At 33.9% G+C, this 12,582-nt stretch overlaps 1 protein-coding gene across 5 annotated transcripts in view; it reads right to left on the minus strand.

Moving 5' to 3' along the window:
* Positions 1 to 12,582, minus strand: part of LOC110992175 (homeotic protein antennapedia) — a 144,567-nt gene that overhangs the window by 77,356 nt on the left and 54,629 nt on the right. For 4 of the 5 annotated variants that reach the window (XM_022257886.2, XM_022257889.2, XM_022257885.2 and 1 more), the window contains exon 2: positions 7,178 to 7,222. The exons of the other annotated variant lie outside the window; for it this stretch is intronic. The gene's annotated coding sequence lies outside the window, so the exon portion shown is untranslated. The remainder of the gene's footprint in view (positions 1 to 7,177; positions 7,223 to 12,582) is intronic. 5 annotated transcript variants of the gene reach the window in all.

Raw genomic sequence — 12,582 nt, forward strand, 5'->3', positions numbered from 1 at the left:
GATGATAAATATTAACGTAACATATTAAATGCTTAAAAATTAAATTATAATCGCGAAATGTTTTGTATAAATTTAAGATAAATATAACTAGGAATAGAATGTTACGCCACGAAAATTCTTTAGTATTTATGAAACATAAAGGACTGGCTAGGTTACCTTTGAATTAGGTCTGAATGATTTATTTGTTTGCTAAGGGATGAAGAGTAAAATATATTTATACTAATATAGAAACTCCATTAATAATTAAATCTTTTAATAATGAAAGAAAACGTTTTGAATGAATGGTATGTGTAGTCGTTGTATATTAAACAGATTTATCAAATTCTTCCTTTGCCTAGTTCAATCAAATCCTCGCTCTATTAAAAAGCAAGCAGTGTAGTCATAAATCCAGTCGCGACGAAACCAAAGATTAGAAGCTAGCAAGTGAAGCCAAAACTCGATATTGGGTGAATAATCGTCGCCACTACCGGCGCGGTAGCCAGCCGGATGTGCCAGATTTATACCCGGGAACCCGGGCAGCGGGCCGGGTATACCTAGCGTTTATACCCGGACTTATCCGCACTGTCGTCGAGTCCATGCTCTTCATATACCAACCGATGTCCGCTCGCCTTGAAGGGACGCGATTTATGGCGTGGAAACGTCAACGGTACCCGTGTTTGGTTATAAATCATATGTGTTTGCTTAGTGCACGAGACGTCTAAATTTCTCGGATGTATGCTTGAATTGTCTTTGTATTTATGACTGGGGTGTATAATTGTTCGCAGACTCAAACATTGTTTTGAAAGACCCTAAACAGTGGTTAGTTAACTGAGAACTTACGAATGAAGATCCGGATCGATATGAGGGTGAATCGATATAGAAATTCAGTCTTTAACGGCCGTATACTTTGCATTGCGTACAAATATAATTTATACAAAAGTTTAAACACTGCTTGTTTTATTTTGCTAAACACCAAGAGAAATTTGCTAAGGTCGATTTCACTTTAATAAATATAAGATGACGTCTGACGTAGTCTGTATACCTACTTATAATATGCGTGAAGTGAATTCTGGCAATTATTTTAGATGGTTTCTTGAAACTGAAACAATAAGAAGTGTTCGGCAATAAAGACAAAAATATTATTATTTATTTGTATCATATATTCAATAAAGTTACAAATGTAAAAACGTCGTGTGTCACACACGTTATTAGGACAAAATCTTGCTCACACTCATCTTGAATCTTCTAGGCATGCTGTCTACGATGTTTTTAATGACGTTTTGAGGAATACGTTCCCACTTTATCTCCCTGATGTTTTGCGGTGCAAGTTGTACTAATCTTTTCTCAATTTGGGTTGAGGTTACGACTGTGACGACGACAAAACGTTGTGGCATAGTAGAATTGTAATTATAGTACCTAATCAGACGATATGTCTATGATAAATATACTTCCAAAAATGCATTCGATTTATAGGTATTATTTGAAGTATGTTTTGAGATTTTTACTGTTACTGTTTGTACTACCTATAGAGTATTTACAATATTGTTAAAATAAATAGTTGTAATAATTTAATGGAAAGCTAAAACAAATTTAAAAAGTTTGGTTCCTTTTGTGTTTTAACGCTGGAGGGATTTTTCTCGCTGTGCTGCGATACTTTGTTGAGCGAGAAAAGCACCAGGTCTGGGGACACCGGCAACGTTTTATCTTAAGAGAAATCCTTAATTACATTGAAAGCGAATTTAAAGGCGTTGCACAAATGAACAGGTAAGTCAAAAACAATTGCCAAACAATATTTGACGGTAACAAAAGTGAATTGGGTCACTTCCTACGGGAGATTACAATTTACGACTGGCATTGTCAACTTGTATTTCGATACAATGCATCAAAAGTGAGAAGCCAGGTATGTTTATGCGAAATGAAATTTGCATGAAGTTTTTAGCTTTCACTTTTATTGTTAAATTAGTATAATGGAGCGATTTAAAAGCGGCTACAGTAGCCGTTGCATTATCTACATTGAATAGTTAAATGACTGTTTTGATGTTTTGTGAGAAAAGCTTGCGCAACTTGATTAGTTTTTTCTCATAGGGACTTTCTTTGAAGACTTCTGTTGAAAATCTCGCGAGATTCATTGACTTTACCGATGTCAAATTTTTTAGTTAAATCAATTTTAACATGAGAAATTCCAATATACTTATATGATAAAGTGCCAGATGCACAACTCAATTATAGCTTATTATGGTTAGTAGTATGTTAGTAGTATTAAAAAAAACTATTACTTATACTTACTTAATGTAAAAACGAATGTATTTAACTGAAAATTTGTAACCCCTTAAACAGAGACATCTGTTAATTTATTTCATCCCTTTACTGAAAAGTCAACGCCATCTATTACATTCACAGCGAATCACGATAACTTGTAAACGCACCCCTTGTGTAACTTCGGGAATCGTTTTCAACCCCTGTTATACCCAAACAACAACCCTTAGAATTGCCCGACACTAGCGCCATCTCTTCGAGAAAGGTTGAACTAACAAAAATCGTGATAGTTCTCAGTTTATCCGCACAGCAGCACCAACACGAAAGTTTGAATGAAACTCCATGGTTAGTTAAAAATTAATTTTAAGTCCGACTAATAAAGTTGTTTTTTGGCTGTCGAGATTTTGGTAAATGACCAGAGTATGCAAATTAGCCCGCCATTACATGGTAATTTATTTGAATCGAATGACTATTTTGCGGTATAGTGCATCGAGCACTGAACGTTTATATGGGGACCCTGACCTTATATCGTTCCAATTTATAGCTTTAAAGCCGTTAAACGCTCTTTTACGTAACAGCTGTTGAGTCGCGTGAAGCCTAAGTGTAATAACCTTGTGTATAAAGGGCTTTCACCTGTTCCTTTGTTTTGTTTATTAGATTTTAATGAAATACTATTATAAAATATTACAATCATAAAATATATTTTAATTTAAATAATGCGTAGGCTTAATTAATTTAAGTATTATAATAAATATTACCGCAGAATAATGAATATTTAATACAATAGCCGTTTATTTCACAACGTATTGAGATATCTTCCGATATTTCCACATTTAAAATAATAAATAAACAATTATGTTAAATCAAGTAGGTAGGTGATGTCGGCGACTTCTGTAATTGACAAGATAAAATCTTACCAATTAGTGAATTATTCAGTGAACGCATTTAATGTCGGAAATGAACACCTTAATGTGCCTTCAAGCACAAATTGACGTTATAAATGCGTGCGCAAAACATTTTTTCCGGCTATGAAAATTTGTATATTATTTCTAATTTCGGCTGGAGCGGAGCCATACCAATCTAAATATTTTTTGACTATTATTGTTGGTCATTGTTTTACTAATTCAGACATATGTGGAGGAAGGATTATATACCTATACTCTAACTTAAAACTACAACCCGTCTAACGTATTAGAAGGTCGAAAGTTGTATCCTTAGCGAACCGAACTATTCGACTTAGGATCCTTCAAGAGAAAAGTGTACATGAGCGTAAAGCACTTGGGAGCTTTCTGGCATTGATACCATGGGCGGAGTCATTTTATGTCAGAAGAGCTTCCTGCCAGTTTGCCCTGTGTTCTATAAAAATGAAGTCATCGCAGCTGTCGCCGAAGATTTAGTTAAGAATTAAGTCCATTTCCATCTTTGGGCATAAGCCCCACACAGACTCCTAACCTAACGACGATACCTTTACTTTCTAGGAGTACAATAGCTTGTGTGAATGTAGCACTCGCGTCTTACAATAATGGTATCGGTTATAATTTGCGTGCGATGGCCCGCCAGATAGTGCAAGCCGGCGACACATAAACGACAGGCCTCCCCAATCGGCGACGCGATCGGCGTGCGCAGACGCCGGACAATGCTATCGCCTCAACCATCACAGACATGCTCTGGCGCAGTTCGATTGGTGGGACCTAGTGATTAGTATTTTCTATGTGGTTGGCTAATAGCCAACGCAAAGTATTAAATATGCACTTTAAACTGAAACTTTCCCTAAAGCTTTGGATCAATCATAATAATATTAATATTGAAATATCCGAACTAACAGCTTATTAAGTTGATGCGAGCGTATTTGCGGATTTTAACAATTATTCAACCTATTTTTAAAAGAGTTGTAATAGCAAAATTTGTATTATATTGAGTTGTCTTCAGTTACAAAGAATTATCCCTCAAAGGTGTGTTTTCATTAAAAATAATATAATATGAGTTAAAAAATTGAAGGAAAACATCTTGAGGAAACCGCTCGTCCCACAAAGTCGACGACGTGTTACAGGCTCAGGAGGCGGATTCCCTACTTGCCTATTAGGTTGACAAATGATCATGAAACAGATTCACAAATCTGAGGTCCAAACCTCAAAAGGTTGCAGAACCAATTGCTGAGTTGTTATGAATAAACAATAATCGCTACACTATGTTTTTTTTACTTTGGAAAATACATTGCGCATACCCCACCGCGGCGTGACTGCTTGCTGCGGGAGGGTTATATAATATATTGGACTATCGCCTTAGTCGAGATGCTGTAACAGCTTAGCCTTATCCGCTTCCCGACATGCGATTAGGCGGATGATTGTTGGTTTGTGAAGATACTTGAGCAAGTATCGTTCACAGACCGGGCTATACGCTTTTACAAATAACTAGGGAAGATAGGGTCTTGCAGTACTGGGGTACTTGCAGGGTGGGTCACCGTCCCTTCTAGTACTGTTTTTAAACAATCCTAAGATTTTAATACATTGATGCGCTTTTGGTTCTTAAATTTTAACGTTTAGTACAGTAATGATAAAATTAACTAACATAATGGGATTCGTTATATATTTTTTAGCTCATCAGTATGGTATATACGCTTGGCCCACCAGCATGGTGTATAAAATTCAATATACAACTGGCACGGACGTGTCTCGCAAATAGATTCGCGAGTGTTTGGCACCTACACCACAATAAACATTCATGTATCTAGAGTAATCTTATACTGGAAATACCGATATTTGTAGAAATTTAAAATAGGAACTTTTTTCAAACAAAAGCTATCTATTTAATTATACCTGGAAGTATATGTCCCAACTAAGGGTCTCTCAAGAAAAGAGTATACTTAATAAGCGGGCAGCGAGACTTCTGGCTTTTTAGCTAGAAGCTGTTTTTTAAGAAAAACGTGGAAATATTATTTCTATTTTACGTCACTTGTTTACGAGCCCTGTGATATTGAGACTTGAAAGTATCCATGGGTATCACATAACATCAGGTGAGCCCGTTTCATCTATAAAAGTGGAAATATCATTAACCTTTTTCGACCTTTTTATAAAATAAATATTAATCGGATTTTAACACTTTAGTAAATAAAACCTAAAAATCAGCGCATAGGCAATAACGAACAGCCTTGGCTGAGCGCTATGAAATATGAGAAGTCAGCAGACAGTGCATGAAAGCGTTCGAAGTGTGTTGAATAAATAAAACCTTTACACATATCGCATCTAGAAGATATAGGATGAAAGGATATAGTTAACGATTGCAGAAGGCGATTAAGAAAATTCTGTCTCTCTGTTATCTATAGTTGTCTAAATTAAAAAAAAATAAAACATTACAACCACTAAAGTCTCTAATCATTGTACCACAGTGTTACCATTAGGTACTTACTCTCCGACATTTGTCTGACGACGATAACGTTGCTGTTTTATTTTATTCTTGCTCTGAACCATTACACATGTTTTAATGAGGACAATCAGATACTTATGAAAATATTAAGTTGCTCCCCAAGCGAAATTATCTAAAACCTTAATAACTCTTATGACGGTGATTATCAAATAATCCCTTACTATAAGCTGAACGCAATAAACGGAGCCGCGACGTCAATAAAAGTCGTATTACAACTATACACACGTCGGTCCGCGACGCTGCGCAGACGCAGCAGGCTGTCTTCGGCTGATTTTGAATAGGAATTAGATATTGCTTAATATAAGCAGTAAGGTAGGTTTTATTAGGTACAAACAAATCTGATACATCTTAACTATGAATACGCAGCGAACGGATTTTGTTTTTTTTTTAATTGCCATCAAAGAACTGAAATTCCAATATGGAGCAATTCACGTGTGATGTATAGACATTAAACTTAGACTAGGTATTAATAAGTGTGTTTAATATACATCGTTACAAAACTTTGATTTTTTTAGTTGTCAGTCCTTTTTGAAAATAGAACACTTGTTAAGGGCTCTTAAAATCGTATTAGCTTATGGATTCCAAATTCGAAATCAATTTTTCAATACAATATTTCGAATATGTAGAGTAAACAAAACACCGCGTAACTTTCAAAGTGTCAATCTGAAATCGTGCACGGACGACAGCGTCTAACACGAAAGCCTACCAAGTGTCTAATGATGCAATAATTTGCATAGAGGACCTCGGAAACCACAACCTATTCTCACGTCCATCGCTTGCCTTATACAGGTGACTCTTGTTACGCAAAATCGTCAATACCAGTGCTTCAAAACTCTGAAACTACAGTATATACCACTATAAATAACGTAGGAGCTAGAATAACAGTAGATTGACTCATATCGAAGAGTACGGTATTGAGCCAAACTATTTCATAACCGTTAATTAAAATACTAAAAAGCTTTAGATTTATTATTTAAAAAGAAGTTTTAAAGAAAATACTTTGTGCGTATTATTTTAAGATCCCAAAACATTTAATTTACCGTAATTTTACAAATCTACTGTAATCCTACTTACAAATTCAGTGAAACTAATATCGAATATCGCCGAGCGGTTATTGCTAATCACGTACAATATCCGTATTTAAATTGAGTAATGATTTCCTTCTAAAGCATAGTAAATAAGATATTATTATTGTCTATGTCAATTTTTTTAAGTTTATAATCATAAATGATATATAGATAAATACTTAAGAATTACATGGATAATATTTTGTAATTGGTTATAAAAAGTACGAAATTCGAATGCTAGGTAATGGTGATTTTACTAAATAAAGCTGCATAGTAACTCTTTATTTAATTTTGTTAACTTAACTAAAAGAGTAGTTATTTTTAGTTAATCATAAGTAGGTCAGAAATGTGTCTGGTTCTAATTCTTTTAAATTTATTAAGAATCTAGTAAAATATATTAAATAATTAATTAATTATTAATTAAACATATTTAAGACTCTATAAATGCTTACCATTAAATTTTATCTTCTCCTTAAAGAACCGGGAAATGGGAGTACCTGAGGAAGAATATTACAAATTAATATTGCATAAAGTGCCTAAAATAATTAGTTTAGTGAAAGTGACGATTGACATCGCATTTCGAATGTTAATATTATTATGTACGTCATATAGAATTCTTCACTTCCGCCGCCTTAGGAATATTAGTTTATCTTTTTACCATAAAGGCCAAATCTAAAAAAGGTCAATTTCTAAAAAAAGAAGGAGAAATAATTTCGATTTCAAATTGTTTGATTTTTTATGGATTTGTCATTTGTATCTAAATATATAAAACAAAGTCGTGTTAGTTACACAACTTATAACTCAAGATTGTCTGGACCAATGTTAGTTTTATCTTTTTTGGTAGATTCTTAGCTTCACCGAATAGCAGGCAAGTAATACCATAGTGCATAGGTTATCGAATAACAATACATTAATTAAATAATTAATTATGAATGCAAATAGCATGTGGTGTCATCTATTGATAAAACTACGCATCATTTGACATCGAATTCGTGTCAGTTCAAGACATTCCGATCTTGAGATGAAGATATGCATAACCAGGCTTTGCTTTTGATCGAAGACATGTGTTATCTCATAAAAAATGTTTTACATATCAGAAAGTGCTTGAACATTCAGTATAGCAATAGGTATTGGCGCTAGAAAGAAGAGGCCTAATATGGAAAACTGTCATTCTTTCAACACCATGTTCTTTCGCAATGGCAAGCAATGTAATAATGTAACCATAGGAGTTTTGTCTACGCGTGTGACAATTGCATATTAAAAAATAGATCAACTTACTTTTTTGCATAACGTGCTATAACTCACCGGGTAGTCCATTTATACGCCGTATTCAGTTAATATAAAATATAATAATTAAATAGATAACAACTTTTCTTATAAGATTACAAGTGAATATTAAAACATTCAAATTGAATGTGAAATCAATTACGGTGCGGCCCACGAAGCCTGCACGGGCGGCTAAACCCCGGCGAACAATCTGACATTTATGAGTGCCATAAAAACGCTCAAGTAGTGACTTTTACTACTTGTTTAGTGAACATAAATGTCTTTGCTTGCCCGCGTTGAGCGTCCTCCGTATTTAAAAGCGCATTTTCGTGCAGTTCTGCTCTTTTTATTTACTGTTACAGTACTCCTATGCAACTATAGTTTGCTTACTTTTCAGTTGCGATTTATGGGCGCCGTCTTTTGTCTTTATTTGCGAGCGTATTTCTTGCCGGAATTTTTAAATCTTTAATTATATTTTTTGTGTCTAATTACTTTACGAAATAACTGAATATTTATTTAGGAAAACTCTCATATAGTCAGTAATTAATGTTATATACGTTAATTTTTTTTACTTAATTAGTATTAAGCATCTATTAAAAAAAATTATCTCTACTTATCATCACATAGCGGCTATTACCCGTCCATAATATATTAGATATAATATCTCATTTACAACGTCCTTGCGGGCAGAATGAGTGTCCATGGGGTCTCACTTAACATTAGGTGATGCTACTAACCCCTATTATAAAAACATTCTAGGAATGGTCAATTCAACAAATCAATTTCGTTTATAGGCTTTTCACTAGACAGATGTCTCATAGATTTTGTCCGCACGGAGTTTTCGTTCAACTGTTAGTCATAGATAGTACTATAAAAATAAATTTTTATATTCAGCGTTCGTAAAGGCGTAGATGTCCTAGTGTCATGACCACCCAGGTGCACAAAAACATACGACATGCACTGAAGAATAGCAATGTACTGACTTTTAATTGCTTTTTAACCAATTAAGATTACAACAGCGTACTTGGTGAATTGTGACACGAAAACTGAAAGCCTAGTTTATGATCATAAAAACGAGTTATTATATTACTGAACTTGAACTAATTTTGATGCTGTTTGGTAAAGATAAAACACTATTTTGCGATAATTTTAATATTAAACTTTATTTGTAAACGGGTTTCACGGGTATATATGCTGCATGTATTGAACATCTTTGTGAGAAGCTGGTATCTATAATAGTATCTTAGAAGTGGTAACAGGTCATCAGCTATTCATCGCGGACAGAAATTATACAAAAACATTACTAAAACTAAAGCACGAGTTTTTGTGGGTGTGTGAATTCAACGTGTGTTTGAAAGGAAGAATTTCATTTAAAATTTCTGAATATAGAGTTGTTGATTTAGCTTGAAGAGTGAATTAAAGAGGTATAAAAAAATATATACAATATTCCGATTGCCTCCGTAGCTTATACATATAAGACATTATTCGGGTGCTGATAAATAATTGTTTAGAGCTGGTTGTAACAGAAACAAAACTGTACGACCCGAACTGTTTTGTTCCGTGTGTAGACACACACAGTGTCTGTCTAAACGATTAAATCTAGTAATATAAAGGTTATCTCTAGGTTGACAAATTCTTAAACTATATGGTATCTAACAAACAGATAACTATAACTTTAATGTCAACTGTAAATGAAATAGATTTGGACTTTTTGGACGATGTGTGTCATATTTCCTGTTATATGAATATTTATCATAGATACCTTAAGCCTATACAATCCACTTGCTATGCTCCACAAGTCTTATTTATATCCCGTACCAAAAGAAAGTCCTGCATACCATACCATCCGTCCGTTGTTTTCGCTACAAATTAGACAATTAAGAGTCGATGTGTGACTCAAAATCTATTCAATTAAAGCCGAGTACGCATCGGTCACCTACCGCGTTGTATTTCAATATGCAACGCGCAAAATGTGTAGGCATTTCGCATACCAATTGATCGGATATATTGATGAAAATACTCGTGTCGATCACGAATTATGGAGGTGTGACCAGGGATTGTAGTAATTGATACTATAAAGATAAGATCTATTGTTCTATTGAAATAATGATACATTTTTAATGTTATTCGAATTGTTAGATGATACTAGGAAATAATAAGTTTTATGAATGTCTAACGTTCTAGAAAGAATCGATAAACTTGCAAAACTGAATGAAAATTAACTAGTAAATGAAACAATACTGAAGAAGAGAAAAACAAATGGTACGAAAAGGAAAAGAAAATCGTAGAGACATCGCAATTATCAATAAGGAAACAAAAAAGCTTACTTTCTCTTTCTCTACCACTTATCCCTATATGTAACCTACTACGATTACTAAAATACATAAAAGATTGTTTATCTATAAACACACAATTGTATTAAAATTTTAGCGATAATGACCACAGTTAATCTATTCAATGAAGCAACGAGATATGGTGTTATTAAACATTATTATACATAATTTCTTAACTGCATTATTTACACGATAAATGTAAATTGTCTATGCTTTATGAGCTGTTACACCCTTTTAATACAAGTTGATTGGTTTTAGATAACATCTTAGTTTTAAACGCCTTCATTTGCTTTTGAACGCAGCCGCAATTCTAATTCGTACAAAGTTTTCTAGTTATTTAGTTACTGATGTTAAAATATAAAAAATAAACAAACGAAGATTTGAAAAAAGTAGAATCAGCCTTCTGACATAAACTTCAACTAATTCTCACAAAGTTTTCTAGTCATTTACTGTCTTTTAGACATATATAAAAAAAAGAAAATTTGAAATAGAACGTGTCTTTGATGACACTGCATATCAGAGATACGGTGTATGAACGATGCTACCCCACCTTACATATCACTTAGTTGTTATATAAAGAACAACTGGTAACTTTCTTTCTCATAAAAGCTGATGATACTGAAGCTGTAATCCGAAGGCGATCTAAGTTCGAACTGGCTATAGGATTTTTACCGATAGAAGAAATTTTTAAATTGTGTGTTTATTAGCACGCATGCAGCAGAACTGATAGTTTTTAGTTCGTATAGTTTTTATACCTATTTTTATTAGCTAATATTTCCTTGCCCTATAGTAAATTGTTTCTTTCATGGCACATCAACCACATTAAAGATGCCACCATCATTCAAGGAGCGACGTAAAGTTAATAAATTTCTTTTTGTATCACTTAAAGGTCTCATTAAAAATGACTAATAATAGCAAAAACAATGATGCTCCAGGATCGGTTAAAGTAGACATAACCAGGTCGTTTAACCCGCATTACAATATAACAGGTGATTATCTTAATCAATGATTACTGTGGGGACCATAATTTAACTAAACGACTGGCTACTCTCTTATTATTTATTTACTCGACTACATTAAGGCAAAACGAGCATTTTAAAACTATTTGTATTTTTTTTTGATATGTTACGTTACGTTACGATGCGGGGCGGGGATTTAATTATGCGTTATTTTTAATATTATTTTCACCACATAAATGGCAACTTTGAGGTGTAATAAGTCACTGGATGGTAACGAAACGTTTTACTATTGGGTACAGAAAAACGTTACGGTGCGTTACATGTACGGGGGGTGGGGGGAGTCAAGAATGTCCAAAAATTGCAAGACGTAATACTTAACTTCTATTTTTTATGACACGGTCATAGGGTAGGAGGCTTACGTAATGTTAATTCATACAGCTGCCCATAGACACATTGTTAGAGGGCTCGCGATTGCGTTGCATTTTAATAATTTATACGCTCTTTCTTGTAAGACCCTGAGTCGAATTGGTCCGGGAATACTTTTGGTTTCACACAGGGGTGGTGAGTGGCAAAAATTTAGAATAAAATAAAATAAATAAGTATTACTTATTATATAAATAGATTTTTTTTTATTGAATTGTTAATTTTTTCGAAGTTACTGTTATTTGCTAATACAATAATCAAAAACAGTGTCGCTACAACTCTTGTTCTTGGTCACACTTCTGTATCAGGTTCAAGAGGTTTTTTTATAATAGGCAAGTAGGCGATCAGCCTTCTGATATAATAAGCGTCCATTGATGCACAGCCAGAGTTAGAATCTAATACCAGGGTTGAAACCTCGGGCCGCTGGGTTAGCTATTTGTTTTGCTCAGTTATTTGTTAAAAAAAAAACTGCTTTTATATCCTATATTTAATATTGTAGAACAAAATTCCGTCCTCGTTCAAAAACAACCAAGTTCCAAATTCAAAACCAGATCCTACCGGCGCAAACACAATCTGTCAATCAACTGTCAAGATTGATTTAAACGTTAATCAGCGAGTGTCGAAATTATTAATTACAGTGAGAGATGCGCGGATGCTCGTATATGCAGATTGTCGAGCTAACGAATGATTAACTATGTATGCACGAATTACAACGCTGATTTCAGCTGGAATTACACATGTTGCCGTTTATGTACCTATATGAAAATATTGCTTTATGCGTGAGGCTTTTGGCCTAACCTACAGAATACAACATAGCCTCTGTTAAATTATTATTAATATTTTGGTTATTTAGTCCACAATTAATGGTAAAATAGT

The sequence above is a fragment of the Pieris rapae genome, chromosome 8 (assembly GCF_905147795.1).
Source record: "Pieris rapae chromosome 8, ilPieRapa1.1, whole genome shotgun sequence".
NCBI lineage: Eukaryota > Metazoa > Arthropoda > Insecta > Lepidoptera > Pieridae > Pieris > Pieris rapae.